Genomic DNA, 15,787 nt, shown 5'->3' on the forward strand with positions numbered 1-15,787 from the left:
CCCAGTGTCCAGCACAGAGCCTGGTTCACAGCAGGTGTCTGCTAACAATTTATAACAATTTACTGAATGAACCTGACAGGTTATGATTGTGCCCAGAGTCACTCAGCTAGGCTGCCTGGATCCCCTTGCTCTGAAGACCCAGCTCTCATTCCCCCGGGCCTCGCAGAAGAGCTCATCTGGGGGGCTCTAAGAGGCAGGACCTGGGGTGGGGGCTGCGCAGGGGACAGGGCTGGTTCAAGGGCAGTGGCAGGAGGCACTATTGGAGCTGCCTAGGTTTCTCCCTGACAGGGGCTAAATTCTCCAGCCCGGGCGGAGGAGTGCCGAGGGCACCGCATGGAGGCCGGGCCACTACAGAGGAGACTCAGTGATCCGAAGAAAGCGCTGAGCAGGTTACTGGGCCAGGGAGAAGCCGGGTGAGCGGGCACAGCGGTGACTTTGCGGCAGGCACAGCCCCTCTGGGGGCTTCCGGCAGCTGCTGTCGTGCCCTCCTCCCGGCCTCCAAAGCCTGGGAGGCTGCCAGCCAGGCTCGGGGAGGGGGGCTGCTCCCCAAATCACCCAGCCCTTCTGCTTGGCCCCTTGTAAGGCCAGATCTCAGTTTTCTATCATTTGACGAAGATGCCTCCAGTCCCTATTCTATGCCAGGCTCTGGGGCACAGACCGACAAGGCCCTGCTGGCATGGAGCATGTCATTTAGCAGGTAGACAGTTGAGAAACAACAAAATAAACTTAAACAAGAAGTCCCATTAGCACCAGAGGTTGCGAAGAGGATAGAAGGGAGGAGAGAGTAGCAGGCAGGCAGATGGGGGCTCGTCTAGAAGGAGTGGAGGACCTACTGAATAGGGGAGCTGTTTGTGAGGAGCACATGCCAGACAGGGCCAGCCTGTGCAAAGGTCCTGGGGCAGGAGCCGGTCTGGTGTGTTTGAGGCACAGCCAAGAGGCCGCTGTGGCTGAAGCAGAGTAAGTGGGGGGAGAGAAGGTCAGAGGGCAATGGGGGCAGGAAGGCGAGCTGGGGGGAGGGGTACTGCACTTGTCCAAGTGATACCTTCCCAGACCTCCTTCTTGGTACGTCCCCAGTACCAGTGTACCCCCCAAACAGCCCTTGCCATTGCGTTGCAACTGCCCCATTCCTGGCCTGCCTCCCCTCAGCTGAGACCCCACTGTTCACCTACACCCCAGAGTCAGGCACAGCGTCTGACACCTGAAAGGTGATGACTGACTGACCGACCGCCTGGTGGGGTAGTGTCAGCCCCAGCCCCACCGGGGGGTTTGAGGGAGTGGGGTTTATTCCCAGGAAACCAACACCGTTGCCTCCCCCACTTCCCACAGGCTTTCGGTGGGTGTTCGCGGTACTTGAGGGCGAGCCGTTTAAAACATGTTTTAGATTAGAAACGCCCCGCAGATGGAATAAAATGTGAAATGTGCTGAATTTTTGAAGATAAAACAAGAGACTTCAAAGGCATCTCAAACTGAATGAGCAGTTGCCGTGTTTGACAAGCTCTGTCCCCCAGGCCAAGGTCACTGTCCTGTGAGGTGGGGTTGTCTGCTGGAAAGTGTGAGGCTTACCCGACATACCCCAGGCTCGGGGGGGCCCTCATAGGGGGCAGGGACTCACACTTACCACACCAGGCTTTCACACAGACCTCTGCTGATCATCTCAACATGTGTGCACATGTGTAAACACGCCCCTTCCCATCCTGTTTACAGATGGGGAAACTGAAGCCCAGAGGGGTGAAGTGACTTGACCAAGGCCACAGCCCTTATACGAGGGGAGCCAACATCCTTGTGCTTTGTAAGGCCTGGTCCTGTGACCCGCCCCCAGCTGTGATCGTGGCCCAGTTGCTCCACCCCCTGGACCCTCAGTTGGTTGCCTCACCTGCGGGGAAAGTGAAGCCTTGTGGGGGCATGGGTGATAAAGTTTAAAATGCCCGTAAAACTGTTAGAGCATCGTAGAGCTTTGTGGCGGCAATGGGCACTGGAGCTGGGGTCTCCTGGCAGGGAGGATCCCCAGCTTCTCCCCGATCAGCCAGGGAGAAAGGTGAGAGCAGCCTGCTGTCAGGTGGGGTTAATAACAGCAACAACAAAACAACAGCAGCTTCTGATCTTCAAGGTTTGTTCGCCAGCCTCTCAGGGAGAGCCATGGGGAGCTTGCTGGTTGCATGGCTCCATTTTACAGATGAGGAAACTGAGGCTCAGATAAGTGCCTGGCCCAAGGCCACACAGGTATGGTGGTGGAAGTAGTATTTGAATCCCATTGGTCTGACTCTGGAGCCTGGACCATTAAGCATCCTGCTCTGCCAGGTCTGGCTTATTTGCTTCTGGGACTGAGCTCTTCACTCCATCTCTGAGTAGGGCCCTGGGATTCCTCGGATCTGTTGGAAATGTACCCAGCTGGGGCCCCCTTCTAGAGTCTCACCCTTGGCCTCCTCCTCCCACTGGCCCTGTGCCAGGCCCTGCTTCCTCTGCTCGTTTGGACCTCGATGGACCCCCCCCCCCCACCCCTGCCCGTTCACGCACGTCCATCCCGCCTCTGCAGTCCCCTCCCTGGTCTACCCTGGGCATCCCACCCCCATCCCCCTCCTTACAAAAGCCGCCTAGTCAGCCATTTAGGCTCAAAGCAGGTGACTTGGCTGTGGTTCCTGCTGGTCTAGGCCCCTCTGTCATCCCCTCCTGCCTGGGTTCCTTGGGTTCTGCCCCTGGAGATCCAACCTCCCAGCCAGCGGCCCCCAAGCTGGACCCTAAACCCTTGGGCCCCCATCCCCCTCAACACCCACTCTCCAAGCCCCTTCTCCAGACACTTCTACTTATTGGTATTTTGTTTTGTAATAAATTCATGTTCATTGTCCCAAATTGGATAATATATTTAAAAAGAAAAGTGAATCACCTCTTAGCTCATCACACAGATTCGGCTAGCCACTGTTCACATTTTCCTGAGGGAACTTTCAGACTTGAAGCAAAACCAAAAAATAGTTAATGACACATTTATCGAGCAAATTCTTTGTGTCAGGCATTGGGCCAAGTGTTTCCAGTGGATTCTTTCATTTTATCTTTCCCTCCTACGAGAGCCTTATGAGAAGATACTATTATTTTTTCTCACTTTACAGATAACACAATGGAGGCTCAGAGAGGCTGAGTAACTTGCTGAGGGTCACGCAGCTGGGAAGCAGGGAGCCAGGGTTTGAATCTGGCAGTCTGATTTCGATGGAAGTGCTGAGTCTGCAGCGCTGTGGGACCCTGGCTGCTGTCTGGGCCTCCCCTCCCCCAGGAGACAGGGGCCTGCGCTCAGTGTCCCACCATTAGCATAACCACGAACATCCCTGAAACCCAATTACCAGGAGATGACTTGGGCCCCAGCCAGCCGGGTGCAGTCTCCATCTATGCAGGACTGAGGGGCTGGGGCCCAGAGGCGCCCTGGCGGGTGGGAGAGTGGACAGCGGCGAGGGAAATATATCCTGGGGGAGGGGCCTGGAGAGGCCTCTCGCCCACAACTCCTGGGGGTGAGGGTGGTGTGCCTGGGTCCTGAAGGCATCCTTCCCACTCTGCTCACCCCTACCTAGATAGGCACACCCACCCAAGAGAGGGTCACAGGTTCCTCTGCTCCCAGCTTGCTGGGTGTTCGCAGGCAGCCCCTTGACCTCTCTGAGCTTCAGTTTTCTTCCCAAAAGGAGATAACCAGGGACTAATTGAGCAAAAAACAAACTACGGGTTGGGAGGAGGAAAGAGTGCTGTTTGTAATACTTCAGGTTAGGACTGTCCCACACTCATCCACCCATCCCTCCGCTGAGCAACAGTCAAGTGTGTCCAGTTTTGTCTCTCTTGCTAACCTGGCTGCAGTAGCATCGTGCATACGGCCCGTGAGCCCATGTGTCCGAGTTTGTCTCACATACACCTGGGATCAGGACTGCTGGGTTAGAGTATATGCACCTCTTTAACTTTAATAGTTATTGCCAAATTGTTCTCCAAAGTGGCTGTTCAGATGATCATTTTAAAATATAAATTAGATCAGTTCACTTCCCTGCTTAAAACTCTCAAATAGCTTCCTATTACACTTAGAATAAAATTCATATTCCCCTCCACAAATGCATGGCTGCATTCCATGCTCCGTTTCCCTCAATTCCCTGATCTCCTCTCTCATCCTCTAATAGATCTGGCTCTTTCATGCCCCAGGGCCTTTGCACAGACTGCTCCCTCTGCCCTGCACACTCTTCTTCCAGCTCTTTCCAAACTGGTCTCATCCTTCAGGTCTTCAATGAAACTGTGGCCTCCTCTGAAAGGCCAAGGAGAGACTGATGGAGAGCCAGGAGTAGAGGCAATGCTGGACCCATAGGGACCAATTAGAGGACCAAGGGAAGTCAGGACTGGATTGGGCATGGGATGGGCTTCCAAATGTGGCTCAATCCAGTCAATGGAATGAGCACTTTGGTGAGAGGAAACAGCAGGGCCTCTGGCCTCCTCGCTGCTCCCCCCACCTTCTACCCCTGCAGGAAGCAAGGAGGGAGCTCTGGTGATTTTGAGAGGGCGGCAGTCCAGAGGTGCCTCCTTGGAGCCCAGCGAGGCACCCTGGCCAAGCCCAGCCCTCTGTGTATAGATGGGGAAACCGAGACTCTGAAAGGAAAGGAACTAGAGGAGGCCTCACAGCGAATCCTCACCCTTGTTGCTTTTGAAATATGAGGTGTTGTACTGAGACCAAACAGATATTCCCTTCTCCATAAAGGTAGAGGAAAGCTGGCAAGCCCTTGGTGGGCTGCTGTGCAGAGTATTTAAGTCAGATACCAGGAAGGACTTCCTTAGAAACTCCACCCACCAGACACAGCCTTGTCAGGCCTGCCGCCTCTGGGCAGCCCCTGACTGACAGTCCTATGGCCACCTGGAATTCTCAGGACACAAAGTTGGGGAGGTGGCTCATTCAAGGTCACTCAGCCAAAAAGAGGTAGTTTTATTGGCTCTGGAAGGAGTGCTCCTGTGGTGGGATGGCCAGGGGTTGGGGTGAGGAGTCCCAGTCCCCTCCTGTCCCAGGCCCTGGGGGCCCGGGAATCCAGGGCGCCCCCTGCCTTGAAGGCCTCAGGGAAGCCTTCTTACCCCCTCCCAGGTTGTGTCCTGTAGGGACAAGATAGGATCCCAGCTTAGTCCTCCCTGGGCTGGGCACCTTCCTGGGTCCTCCTGCCCTCCCAGCTGGAGCTTCACTTCGTGGAGGGAGGAGGAGGTGCCAGGGTGGCAGCCATTGGTATGCGAGACCAAGCCTCAGCCCTTCCAAGGCCCAGCCTTTCCGCTCAGTTCTTTAAGGATCCCTCCCTGGCAGAGTCAGCGTGGTGGTTGCTGGGCAACCCCATCCCCCACCCCCATCACTGGCAGCCTCTCCCTCCTCCCTCCCCTCCTCCTCCTCCATTGCTCCTCCCAGCACCCAGTCTCAGAGGTATACTTAGCTCAGAACCTGCTAGGCCTGGCTGCACTTGTGACGGGCAGGTGAGGGGCCCTGAGTGACTCCACCCAACCCCAGCCCTGGACCATGGCTCTGGCTACCAGGACTCGGGAGGGGGACCCCGGGCTCAGGACCCTCCATCTGCAGACCCCCATCTTCAGGGGCTTCAGCTGCCCTGAGGTGTTGGAGCTGGTTGGGGGACAGAGAGAACCCAAAGGGGAGGGCCCAGGAACTGTCTGAATCCCTGGGGAGGTGGCCTACTCAGGGCATCCTGTCTCAAAAGCCCCTGGGTAGTGGAGGAGACCAAGGCAGTAAACTCAGACTGGGGCAGGGGTAGCAAAGGAGGAGATGAAGAGGAGGAACAGAGTCCTGAGCCCCTGAAAAGGTCAGCCGGGATCAGAAGAGGCAGTGATGGGGTGGGAGAGTTGTCACCAAAGGCCTGGCTCCAGCTGAAGTCTCCAAGGCTCCAATCTCAAAACCCCATTTTCCACCCTGCCATCCTCTACCCTGCCCTCCCCTTCTCTCTCAGGCAGTCAGGGAGACACTGCTTTCTGGCACCCCAAATCTTGAGGACATGCCCTCTCTTTTCCTCCCTCCAACTTCCTTCCTGGTCGGTCCTGCATCTCTGGCCTCACCTCTGACTTCCCTTCCCACAAACCTCAAGCTGCTGGTCACCCAGCCCTCTGTACCTTGGCACATGCTGGTCCCTCCACTTGGACTGTCCTTTAAATTCAGTTCATGTCTCCCTTCCTGAGATTGACCTGGGATGTGTGTAGTAGTGAATGATAGTCAGAGTCCAGAAATGCTTAAATCACCATCAGAAGCATCACTTCTGCTGGGAATAGTGGCCTAGGAGTGAGTGGGTGAGGAAAGAAGCAAGCAAGAGGCAGCCCTGGGTGTCTGGAGGAGGTGGGGGGTTGGGGGTGGTGGTGATGTCATTTGTGGGAGGAAAAGGAGGTTCCCAAGGGAGAGAAGGGCCCATCAGAGACAAGCCAGGCAGCAGCCTCAGTCCTGCCAGTGCCGGGGAAGGTAGGCTGGTGTGGAGCCCTTGTCCCGGGTGGCCTGGTCCTGCCTCTGCCCAGGGCCAGTTCTGATTCTCTCTGGCATCTTTCTCTCCACCCACCCAGGGGCTTGGGATGGCAGCTGTCAGCCCTGATCTTTCTCCTTCACCTCCCATCGCCCCCCCATACCCACAACACCAGGACCCTCCGCCCCCACCATACTGCAATAGCTGGAAGTGTGCCTGGCCTCCCTCTGAATCCCTGGAACCATCATCTTGGGCAGTTTTAGGAATCATGGTTGGCCTTGGGCAGTGCTGTCACCATCGCCTGCAGGGCTGTTTCAACCTGACACTCAGCAAGGCCCACCTGTCTCCCCACGTGCCCAGGACCTGCAGCAGGTGCTGGAGACCCACAGGGACCACAAGAGGCCCAGACTGTGACCACATGGGGGCTCCCAGTCTGCTGGGAGAGACAGACACTAATAAAACACAGGACACTGAACATGGGCTCCATCGATTCTGAGTCTCACCAAGACTTCATGTACAACTGAGGAAGAAAATATACTACCATCCACGCCCCGATTTCAGACATGTGAAAAATGGAGTCACGCAAATCACTTGTAAGCACAGACTGAGTGAAGCACTACCAAGGAGAAGCCGAGGGGGCAGAGGGAACAAAGTGGCCCAGTTGGGAAAAGTGGGTTCAGGGAGGCCTCTCAAAGGACAGGATGGTAGAGCCCCGGACTGAGGGGTGAGTAGGAAGAAGGGTGCAGGGAAGCGGGACCCCTGTTTCAGCACTCTGGGCAGGAGCAGGGGTGCCCCTGGCCTGGCCAGAGGCTGCCCAGGCCTGCTGCCCTGGCCACCCTTCCTCACCACTCCTGGTGTCCACCCTTGGGAGTTGCTAGCTTCGTTCTACCTGACTTGTCCCTGCTGTGCCCACTCCCTGGAGCAGCCTCTCTAGGACTTCCTCCCGGGCTGGGGCCTTGCTATCCCTGAAATTCTATGCTGGGACCCCCACCCCCCCAGCCTCTTCTGTACCCAAACCCCATGCTTCTGGGGAGAAGCCCCAGCCCTCTCTGCTGTGAGGGATGGAAAGGTTTAGTGTACAATGGTGGAGGGGGAGCATGGTGGCATTAAGATTTGGATCAGAGAAGCTGGTGGGACTTTTCAGTGAGGACTGGTATGCCCAGCCAGGTGTGCACAGCCAGCCTACCCACAGGCCACATGCCCATGATTCATGGAAACATAACAAGGTATACCTGGGTATCACTGAGAGGGCCCGGTCTGAGATGGCCAGGTGATCAGTGACTGATTCTCTGGGGGCCCCCATCAGGTGCCCCCAGATACAGGGGACCCTGGGGATCTTGGAGGGCAGTGATCTCCAAGACCGAGAATCCACAGATGGGGCCGAAAGTCCATTAGGAGGCTCTCTGGTTCCAAGTTGGGGGCTGGAGGTCTATCCCTCTTTGGAAATGACGCCGAAGCTGGGGCCTGTGGGGGAGGCTGAGCCTCTGACTCTCAGGCAGTTGGCTGAAGTCCAAGGCCACGCCCTCTGAACAACAGCTCTTGGCCTTTTCAGTAGTGCTGACCCCTGGCCACTTCCTCAGCGGGCTTCATTTCTGGACACCCAGCACAGAGCTTGGGACTAAAGAGTCCCTGGTGATGCCAGCTATCCATCCAGTGGGGTAGACCCTCCCCCTCTCTTGAGCCAGGTCAGCCCCTTCTGTTTCCCTCAACCCAGAACAGGCCCACACAGGGTGGAGGGTGGTGGAACCTTGGTTGACAACAGTTTAATCATGGTGAGCTGTGTTGTTGCTGCACTTTACAGTATACAAAGCACTTTCCTCGTAGGACATCATTAGACTGTCACACCAGCCTTAGGGGGTCTTGTGATGGCCCTATTGAGGAAAGGAGCAGGGACTGAGATAGCACCTGGGGGTCAGCAGTGGTAAGGTAGAAGGCAGAATCCACATCTGAGGACTCCCGAGAAGGTAGGCAGGTGGTGGGGAAGGCTGGGGTGCTGAGAGCAGGGCCAGTGTGACCTTGGCTGCCCAGTGGTAGGGCCTGCTGCACCTGGATGCCAGACAGTGCCCAGGTTAATGCTGCCTGGGGAACTGGGGCTTGGCGAGCCCAAGGTTGAAGCCACAAATTGTCCCTGGGTGGCTTGTGTTGTCTCGTGCTGAGAGCATTTTCATGAGTGCCTGGCTCGAAGAGCAGCTCAGTCCTCCTGGGCCAGGGCCACCCCACTGCCTTCACCACTGACTCATGCCCTCAGGAAGCCCCAGAGCGCACAGAGTCTCAGTAAGTGTTTGTTGAACGAACAAGTGATCTTTCTGAATCTCATGGCTGATAGCTCCCCTGCTATACTTACATTGCCTCCCTGGCACTCTACCTTTTCCAAGATAAAGGCCAGACTCTCCAGGCTTGTCCAGAGCCCTGTACACCTGGCCTGGCTGACATTAGTCACCTCACCTTCCACCATGGCCCCCCTTGACTCCTACCTCCCAATTCCAACCAAGAATTCCAGATCTCCAAACCCCAGCCTCTTTCACGTCACAGTCCCTGAAGCTGAAATGAGCTTCTAGCGTCCGCCTAGAACATTCTTCCTGGCCCTCCAAGACCACCTCAAGAGCCACCTCCCCTGGCTCCCCTGGAGCCTCCCCTGGAAGCTACCTTGGATGTTGCAGAGCACTTGGCCTCTGTATCCCGGAGTCACATGGTAATGATGTCTGTTTCAGCAAGATCCTGCTAAACCCTAACTGCCTAGGTACCCACCCCCTGGCTGGATTTCTGGTTTTGCTAGGATGGGGTCCAGCAGAGCCTGATTCCCTTTGGCCTTTGGTCCCCAAAATGCCCCCTGCACCGTGGACCTCCATAAATATTCTTTGAATTGTCTGCAGCTGCCAGGCATGGCTGAGTAAGTTAGGGTACATCAGCTTGTTGGAATATCATGCAGCCATAAAAAACACTATTATGAAGATGGTATTTTGATATCTAAATGCAATCTGTCAAATACAGCTATATCCATACGATCCACTCCACTCCGGGGCCCTGAATGCCTGCTTTGTGCCAGCACTGTGCTAGGCCTGGGGGTGGTGGGAATGGAAAGGAGTCCCTCCTTCAAGGGATTCAGTTCAGAAGAGGAGGAAGACAGGCACATAATTCCCCAGCAAGGTGCTAAGTGCCACGATGGAGGGATGATGGAGCCCCAGGGCCCTCACGTCCATCTGGGGGTCTAGGGAGGCGGAACGGAAACCATATCTCCATAAAAGTTACAGCCGACAGGGAATGGATAAGCCTGGAAGGGAGCAGAAGAATGGAGGCTGTTGACGCCACAGGGCGGTGGTGTTGTGGGTGATTTTTCTTTCCTTTATTGTTGATGTGATGGTGTTTGGACAATAAATAAAAATTGGGAGGAAAAAATAGCTGTTTGGTGAATTGAGTATAAAGCAGAAGAAAGGGAGATAAGGAGAGGGAAGCAGGGATAGAGGGGTGAGGAGGGAGAGGCAAGAAGGGCCAATGAAGGGGTGCTCACTGTGAGGACCGAGGCAGCAGCCTCAGGGAAGGCCTCAGCCTGCTCCTGGGATGGGAGAGCACAGGATGCGGGGGAGAGAGGGGCTGATATTCCTTAGGATGACCTTCCCCTAGGGAGAAGCTGGGAGGGCATCCCAGAGGAGAGGTGGCTTGGCCAGGCCTTAAAGGACAGCAAAGCCCAGGGTGTGCTGGGCTCCTGCAAGGTCTAACACGGGCCTGCAGTTGGGATAGTGGGTGGGAGGTGCTGGGATGGGACTGGGAGGAGGGGTCCCAGCCAGATTGTGGGGAGTCTGGGCATGGACCTGCAAGCAGTGGGGCCTGGGTGGAGGTGGGCAGGTTCTAGATAGAGGCAAGGACTCACTCAGAGCAGCCCTCTAGGGAGAAGGGTGGCAGGACCAGATGACTGAGCTCTGTGACAAGGTCTGGTCTAGGGATGCCAGGCAGACAGAGAACTCCTTAGTATCCCAGAGAAGGCTGAGAGCATGGGAACTTCCCAGGCTCAGAGGAGGGAGGTCTAGTCCACCCCTACCACCACACTGGACCCCACACAACAGGTGTAGACATTTCCTGTCACTAATGTGTGCCAGGCATGGCCCTAGCCACTTTCCTTTTCAAGGTCTCCTTCACCCTGCTGTTAACCCTTGGAAGTAAGTTGTTAATGCTCCCATTTTATAACGGGGGACACTGAGATTTGGAGGTTAAGTAACTTGCTCAAGGTCACAGTCAGCTAATGAGGGGAAAGCGGGGCTGGGATCTGACCTGGGAGCAAGGCAGGTGAGAGGGTCCCAGTGGGGAAGGGGCGTCAGACAGGGAGAAAGGGGTTACCCTGGCACGCAGAGGAGGCGGTGGGTACCTGTTTGTGAATGAATGCATGGGTACACAGATGAATGAATGAACGGATGGATGGGTGAAAGGATGGATGAATGAGTGGGTGCAGAGAGGAGGGGAGGTGGCGCGTGAGCGTGAGTGAGAACCCTTTTCTCTCTCCCCGCCCCCGAGCTGGAGGCTGGCTTTGGGAACCTCCCTCCTTCCCCCTCCCCCCAGGACCAACACCCCAACCTCTCTGCCCCCCCCCATCCATTTTAGCGGTGGGTAGGGGGAGTGGGACGCGAAGGCCGATTCTCCCAGGCTGGGCCCGAGTCCCCGCGCAGCGGCGCAGCCTCCCGCGCCGGGTCCCGCCGGCCAGTGCGCAGCGCGGCGCCCCCGCCCCCGTCGCCTCCTCCCCGCCCGCTGCCTCCCCCTTCTTCCCCCCTCCTCCCCTCCCTCCCCGCTCCGCGCCTGCACGCACGGCCCCCGCCGCTGCCGCTGCCGCCGCCGCCGCTGCCGCGAGGGGAGAGGCGGCCGCACAGCCTGATTCCCCGCGCCCTGCTCGCCGCCGCCGCTCGCGCAAGCACCGCTGCTGGCCCTCGCCCCGCCGAGCGCACCTACCCGGGCACACGCACCCCGGCCGCCAGGCGCACCCCCGCGCACGCCCCCCGCGGCTACGCCGGGCGCCCGAGCCGGGCAGATGCGCCGCCGCGCGCTCTCCGCCCCGGGCCCGCCACCGCGCTCCGCGGAGCGCTGGGGTCTCCTCTCCCGGGCCCCCCTGGGCGCCCTCGGGCTCCGGTTCCCGCCCGTTCCTTGGAATAACCCCTGAGGCTCCAGCTGTCACCGCAAAGTTTCCCGAGGAGACCCGCCTCCCCGGCCGCTGCGCAGGTAAGGAAGGATGCACGGGGCGGGGGGCCTGGGTCCGCGCGCGCAGGACGGGGCTATGGGGCCAGCGGGGCGGGGTGGGGGAGCGCAGGGAGGCGTCGCGGGATCCGGCTGCCCGGCTTTGCCCAGCTGCCTCCGGGACCGAGCAGCCTTTGGGATTTGGGGTGGGGGCCCCCGAGTGGACAGCCGAGTACCCGCGGCGCTGGCTTCGCCACGGGGAGGCACCGGGTGCGCGGCCAGCGGCTTCGCTCTCTTCAGCAGAGGCTGGAAAGGGCGGGGGCTCGGTCGGAGCCCGAGCCCTTGCTGCGCCCCCAGGCAGGAGCCCCTACCCGCGGGGGTCGCCAAGCTGGGCTGGCCGGTTCGGCTCTGGCCCAGTCCCCGGGAACCGGCGGGCTAGGGCGCGCGGAGAGAGGCAGCCGGCCGGCCAGGGCGCCGCGCTCCGGTCCCCACCAGCCGCGTGAGTCACGGTTGGAGCGAGGTTTTATTTTTAAAACGACTTCAAGGGGGGCATAAGCAGCCTCCAACTTCCCTCCCTGTGCGCGCAGTGGACGGTCAGCCCGGTGCGGGGCAGGCGGCCAGGGCGGTGCACCTGGCGGCTAGAACAGTGCGACCACTGGGCTTGAGGCGGTGGGAGGCGGTGGGCAGCAGGTGCCCCCCTCAAGCCGGAGGCCGGGTGCCTGCTCCTCCTCGCGGGGACTGAAGGCCCAGGGGCGGAAGGCTGGGGAGTGTTGTTGGTTGTTGCCCAGCTGCAGGAACCGTGGCTGATCACAGCTCTCCAAGGAGGAGAAAGTTGTGGAGCATCACATCAGGGAGCTGCCCCAGGCTTCTCGGTGGCCCTGGAGGGCTGGGAGGCTCTCTAGGGTGAGTGGTTTTAAGAGAACACAGCCCAGCTGGGGTGTGCAAAGCCCCTGTAGCCCAAGCCAGAGCCCTGATGTGAATAAATAAAGCGTAGACTAGGAGGTGGGGAGGGGGCAGCTGGGTCCTGCCTTGTCCCACCCTGGCCCCTGCACCCTCAGGGAAAACAGAAACCAGTCCCTCCTCTCTCCCTCCCCAGGTGGCTTAGGAGTTGGGGAGGAGGCTGCCTGTGTTGGGGCACAGAGCCCCACAGAATGCAGGATGCCACTGACAGAGGGATATGGGCTGGGGCATGCCCCTCTCTGCTCAAGCAGCCATGGGGAAGGTGGCCACGCTCAGGGGCTCCAGACTCAGGTTTCTGGAGTAAAAGCCAACTGCATCTCTTCCTGCCAGCCCCAGGAGGAGAGGTGCAAACATCACCTGTCAGCTGGTGCTGACTCCGTGGGCGACTGTTCAGGGCTTCCTCAGGGGTTTAAATGGAAATGGCCTGAGCTGCCAGGACCCATGCCCAGGAGGGGTTACTGCCCAGCTGAGCAGGCAGAGAGGGGGCCCTGGTAGGTCTGACGGGCTGTCACATCCTGGCTGAGGGGCTGGCCATGGGCAGGTTTGAGAGGAAGAGAGAGGAGAGCAGACAGGGTGTCTGTGTATGGGGGGAGCTATGTGTGCCCCAGGCCCTGTGATCTCACATAGACACCGGGACTGGACACTCTTCTGTAAAAAGCCACCCAGCATGAGTTTAAGCAGGCATGCCCTGGGGCTGCTGTAGTCTGCTGCGATGTCCCCTAGACCTCAGTCTGTATGCCTCCATCCTATCACTTACTGGTTGAAAGTCCCTCTGCCTCTCTGAGCCTCAGTTTCCCTTGTCAGTAAAATGGATTGACTGTACTGACCCCCTGAGGCTGAGTTTGGGGGGGGCCAGGATGTATTATAAAATGGGTGGGGTTGACAGATGTCCTGCTCCTGGGTTGAAGGGGTCCCCAAGGTCTGCGGGCACCTGCAGAAGTCTTGGAGGGCTGGGGTTGGGGGTCAGATTCCAGCACTGACCCTCAGAAGCAGCACTCTCCGTGGTGTCCCCCTGCCACCCCACACCTCCCCGAGGCCTCCCATCGCCAGCTCCTGGGAGGTCCATCCAGCTGGTCTCTAAGGAGGCAGTGGGGAGGGGTGTTGTCACCCCATTGCATCACTTGCTGTCAGGGCTTTGTGAGGAGGGCGTTGGTCTGCAGGACTCAGCTCTGTGCAGACTGAGGCCTGGTGGCTGAGCCCCTGTCGCCCACTGGGTGACCCCAAGCCTTCACCCATGGGGACCCCACTTCCTTGCCTGCACGGGGGGATAGAGCGGCTGCCGCACGCTGTGAGAATGAGTGCACATCCTGAGAGTGGGACAGGAGGGAAGGGCGGTGCACAAAAGAGGGGCAGGTAGTGTCTGTACTCGCCTCTAAGTTAGCTGAGAGATGGACGGGACCTCAAATGGTGGGTGTCAAGGGACAGAGAGGCAGGCTTGGAACCTGCTGACTGCCTGCAGAGGCCCAGTGTGGTGGCATTTGTCAAGAAGAGGCTTCCCTGCTGCAGGGGAGGATGAAGCCCTTGTGGCCTGCTGGGCACAGCCACCTTTGCCCAGTCAGGTGGGACAGAGGCAGCAGGCAGAGGCAGCAGGCAGGGCAGGGAGGCAGTACTGGGCGGGGCAGGGCAGCTTGCCCCCTTCCTGGGGAAGGGGCAGATGGCTCATGACTGACTATGAGCAGAAGAAGGCCCTGCCCCGTGGTGTGTGTCCTCTGGGAACTGGGGACCTGCTGGCAGCCAGCTCCCCAGCCAGCCAGGCTGCCCTAGAGTCAGGGCTGAGAAGTGGCCTGATCACAGAGATGGGGCTTGTCTGGGGCTGTGCAGGGGTCTGGCTGGAACAACCCTTCTGCTCCAGGGTCCTAGGAACTTGTGGTTCCTGGGGAAGGTTTCTCAGCCTGGCCTGCTGCCCTCCAGCAAGTTCCTGGATCTTGTTGGGCCTCAATATCCTCATCTGTAAAGTGGGGTAATACCAGTATCCACCTTAGGGGTTCCCACTATGAGATGATGCATGTGAAGCTTTTAGCAGAGTTTATGCCTAGCAGTGTGGCCACCACTGTGATCCCCACCCCTGCTTCACGCTGGGCTGAGGGCTTTCAGCTTCTTTAGGCCTTGGAGTAGCAGGAAGGACCACCTCAGCCACCCCCCGCCCCGAGCCCCCAAAGCCCATTCCGGGTGGGATCTCAGCCACCTGCTGGCTGGGGTCGTCAGCTCCAGTGCCCAGCCCCAGAGATGCAGGGATGTCCAGGAGCAATGGGGGTGAGGGCGAGGGGTTTTTGCCTTGGAGCCCTCATGGGATGGGGTGTGTGGGCCGTGAGTAAGTATACAGACCAGGAGGGGTGTGAGGGACGTGGGCATGGCTGGAGGTCCTAAATGCCTGCAGTGGGGTGGGTGGGGGCTGCTCACCATCGGGAAAAGCCGCCAGGGCTCGGGGAGGGTGAGGCTGGTGCAGGCCTCAGGCCTGCTTGCTGCCCTTGATATGTGAGTTTGGGGGCCCCCTCCCCAGAACCTGGGTTACTCTCCCTGAGACAGAGTTCAGGCCTGCTCCGGCTTGTGCCAGGGTATAAGGCAGCTGCATACTGTCCTCTGCTGTGAGGCAGTCACCCCAAGAAGGCTGGGGGGTGGGGGGATGGCCTGAGGAAAAGACAGGGGAGAGGACAGCGTGACCCCAGGGTGCTCCTGCCATGCCCCGTCCCCCATGCGGGCCAGCATGGCATCCCCTAGCAGCAGCTGGAGCAGAGAGGGCTCCACGGAGAGAAGGCCGTGTTTGTGCAGGCCTGTTTGCCTGAGCGGCGAGTGGATGTCTGTTTACCGCTGCCTGCGGCCCCCAGAGCCCAGCCGCTCCCTGGGGTCAGTGGCTCTGCAGATGATGTCAGCATTTGGGGGCCTTGACTCGCCTTGTGGAAGCTGTTTGCTGGATTCACTGCAGCCCTGGGTTTTGAAACTCCGACCGTGGACTTGCGCGTGCTGCCTCCCACCCTGTGGAGCTGGGACCAGTGAGCATGGGGGAGGGGCGGGGGAGGGATGGGGAGACCCCACCCGCCATAGGCGTTATTTCGTGGGGTAAGGGGTTGGCTCACAAGGTGCCCTGTTTGGCTCCCTGGCTCTTCAGTCTTTCTTTCCGTCAGTCCATCCCTCCCTCATTCATTCATTCATTCATTTGGCATCGAGCATGGGTCATGGTCAGGGGCCAGGTACTGTGCTGGGCTCTGGGAGGAAAGGAGGGAAATGAG

The 15,787-nt window shown here is 58.8% G+C and overlaps 2 protein-coding genes across 3 annotated transcripts in view; one reads left to right on the forward strand and one right to left on the reverse strand.

Moving 5' to 3' along the window:
• Positions 1–15,787, reverse strand: part of MACROD1 (mono-ADP ribosylhydrolase 1) — a 142,990-nt gene that overhangs the window by 18,948 nt on the left and 108,255 nt on the right. The window lies entirely within an intron of this gene.
• Positions 11,267–15,787, forward strand: part of FLRT1 (fibronectin leucine rich transmembrane protein 1) — an 81,532-nt gene continuing 77,011 nt past the window's right edge. The window contains exon 1 of the mRNA XM_072970186.1: positions 11,267–11,645. The gene's annotated coding sequence lies outside the window, so the exon portion shown is untranslated. The remainder of the gene's footprint in view (positions 11,646–15,787) is intronic.

This window comes from Vicugna pacos, chromosome 10, assembly GCF_048564905.1.
Source record: "Vicugna pacos chromosome 10, VicPac4, whole genome shotgun sequence".
Lineage (NCBI taxonomy): Eukaryota > Metazoa > Chordata > Mammalia > Artiodactyla > Camelidae > Vicugna > Vicugna pacos.